The following is a 3512-nucleotide window of genomic DNA, read 5'->3' on the forward strand; positions in this document are numbered from 1 at the left end:
TAAGTATTCAGCAGAGTTCCTCCAGCCATTTGTTAATGTTTCATCGATCTTGCAGAAGGTGGACAGGATGGTTGGTTGTGTCGGGGAAGGAGACCAGACAGCGAGGTCATCGGTCTCATCGGATTAGGGAAGGACGGGGAAGGAAGTCGGCCGTGCCCTTTGAAAGGAACCATCCCGGCATTTGCCTGGAGCGATTTGGGGAAATCACGGAAAACCTAAATCAGGATGGCCGGACGCGAGATTGAACCGTCGTCCTCCCGAATGCGCGTCCAGTGTCTAACTACTGCGCCACTTTGCTCGGTGCATGGACAGTATGGTCGGAGCCTTAATTTTGTCAATAAGAAGCTTATCTGGGTGACTCCACAAGTCTAGTTTCATTCAGAAAGCGCTCCTAGTACTCCTTAGTGTCCCGGATTTTGTCTCTATACATTTGTTTAAGATGTCAATACGTATGTTGGTGTGCAAAACTTGAGGACGAAAGTAACTTTCACATCATGTTACTACCAAGGAACATGGCTCGATCAAACTTGGACTATACATAGAAAGAACTGCTATAGCATAGCACAGAAGGTAACTGAAAAAAATCCTCAATGAGACACTTTTATTTAAAGACAATAAATACACTGACGTCACCACGATTCATGATGGTCCACTTGACAAAAGGCAGGAAATGGTTCTTAATAGGATGTGCGATCACAACGGATGACGAGCTCTGCAATGTGCCCCAATGTTGGTAAGCAGTTCTTGTATTAGGGCAATCCATTCCTCCACCAGTGCGGTTGCTAACTGTGGATGGTAGCTGGTGCATGTGGACATGCTATAGTACATCTCCCCAAAGCATCTCACACGTGCTTGGTGGCATTTAAGCTGGTGAACAGGCAGGCCAACACATTCACGGAACATCTTCTCGTTCCAAGAGCTCTTCCACTTGCACTGTCCAATGCGGTCACACTTCGTCATCCATAAAATTAAAGTCAGGACTGGATTCACCTCTGAACTGTGAGTATAATGTGTTCAAAGACTTGGAGGACAGTACACCCATGCAACATTATGCCTCCTCATACTAAAACGATTGTGTTCAAAAATGTTCCTGCATTCATTACATCTTCCCACCTGTCGCCATATAAGAGTACTTCCAGAATCTTGTTGAACATGATCATTTTGGTGGTGCAGGTGTTCTGGTATGGAGAGGCATGCTGTTGCATGGACATACTTGACCCACAAATCTTTGAACACGGTACACTCGCTGGTCAGCGTTATTGTGATACTGTGCTCCTTCCCCATGTGCATCTCCTCAGGGGTGCATTCGGTCCTGGCTTGATTCTTATGGATGACAGTGCACGACCTCATCAAATAGTGCAGATGATGGAGGTCTTGGAATGAGAAGACATTCGCCTAATGGACTGGCCTCTCCATTTCATAACAATCACATATGAGATGCACTGGGGAGACATATTGCAATATATTGTGATACTGTGCTCCTTCCCCATGTGCATCTCCTCAGGGGTGCATTCGGTCCTGGCTTGATTTTTATGGATGACAGTGCACGACCTCATCAAATAGTGCAGATGATGGAGGTCTTGGAATGAGAAGATATTCGCCTAATGGACTGGCCTCTCCATTTCATAACAATCACATATGAGATGCACTGGGGAGACATATTGCAATATGTCCAGCAGATGACAACAACACTAGTAGAAGAATGGAACACCCTACCACAACAACTCCTTACCAAAGTTGTGGCCAACATGCAAACATGTTGCACAGCATGCATTGTTGTCTGTGGTGAGCATATACGCTATTAAGAACCATAGTATGCATTTTGTAATATCCTGGGGACCATTATGAATCACGGTGACTCAAATGTAATTATTATCTTTGAATAAAAGTTTCATATTTTGTCATCTCACCTTCTGTACTATACTGCAGCAGTTCTTCTCATGTATGGTCCACGTTTGATCGACTTACGTTACTTGGAACTGACGCATCATGTGAAAGTTAATTTTGCCCTTAAGTTTTGGACACCAATGTTTTTAGCCTGCTATGTATTTTGTCCCGCCCTAGTGAGCACTGGTCACTCCTCCTTGCATTACAGACTTTTTGCGCAACTCTGTCACTTCTCTACTCCAGGCTGTATTAGGAATAGCCCTGAATCCTTGATATCATCTGCCTGCAACCACTGAAGGAGCTTGGTAAGAGCATGTGCATGATGGTCTATATCTTTAGATCTAAGTTGAAAGAAGCTATTTTGACAATAAGTGCATTACAATTTGCTCTGTTCAGTACTCAACATTAATTATTCTTAGTGTTTTAATTTACTATTCTAATACCGAAGTTTATGACACTGATCGCCAGTAGTCATGTGTAGTTTAATCTCCCAGAATATAAAGTTATTGGCCAGTGCCTGATTTGCCACAATAATACATGAAATGGTCTCTGTGCCAGCACTACCTGCAAATGTGCTGTGCTGTCCTTTTCTACTGATTACAATCAGATCCAGTTCAGTTTCACATGCCCTATTTTAATGAGACACTGAGGAAAGGTTTGATATTTGATCCAGGCACACTATCTTAATCTACTGAACAGGAACTTTTCGCCACCATCTGTCTTTCATGTGCTGGCCAGGTACTGGCACTGAAACTTTCTTCCACCACGAAGATTTCAACTGTGTACCTCTATGTCGAACAGTATCACAGGCAAGTAGGCAACCCCGGCTATTAAGGTGGGAGTTTTTCCTTGAAGTCACCTACAACACGAATTCAATTTGTCTCACTTATTACTCTGCACAGGTTCATTCTGATTCATTCTCATATTTCCATTCATTGTTGCTTATGTTGGCTGTTTCGTTCATGATGTCGATCTAATTAGTTTGACAAGCTTGCATTTGTGTGTTCCTTTACATAGGATGCTTGTCTTGCAAATCACCACAGTTTATTAGTAAAAGGTAATCTCTTTCTGTGGCCTCTATAAAGTACTAAAAAAAGACACACAGAGTTCATTCAGCAGGTATTATTGGTTTCACCAGATATTTATTGATTTTTCTCCACAAACCTGTACCAACATCTGGCATTAAATCTGGACATAAACACTGCATAGCACTATGATGCGCACAACAGTAGTAGTCACTGTATTCCAACTGTAATTGTTCTCCCTTTTGCATTCACAAATATTGATTGGTACAAAGAAAACTCATGTACAATAATTCATCATGCATTTTTTTCATTTTCCTTATGCTCTTATTGAAGTAATCATAAGGTTTCATTATATTCCTTGCTGAGAAATCTCTAGCAATCACAGAGCTGATTTTAACATACAGACCGCCAGAAGGGCGCCAGCGGCCACAGCAGAGCCAGCTACCGAACTATGCATTGTAGATGGTTTTCAGAAAAGGCATTTACTATTGTTTTGCAGGATGTCTTGTCAAGTCCACATCTTGCAAAATTGTCTCTGTCCTAACTGATTGTCAGGGGATTAGTCTCCTCCAATGATGACAGGATGAGTGGGGAATGTAT

This window comes from Schistocerca cancellata, chromosome 1 (assembly GCF_023864275.1).
Source record: "Schistocerca cancellata isolate TAMUIC-IGC-003103 chromosome 1, iqSchCanc2.1, whole genome shotgun sequence".
Taxonomy (NCBI): Eukaryota; Metazoa; Arthropoda; class Insecta; order Orthoptera; family Acrididae; genus Schistocerca; species Schistocerca cancellata.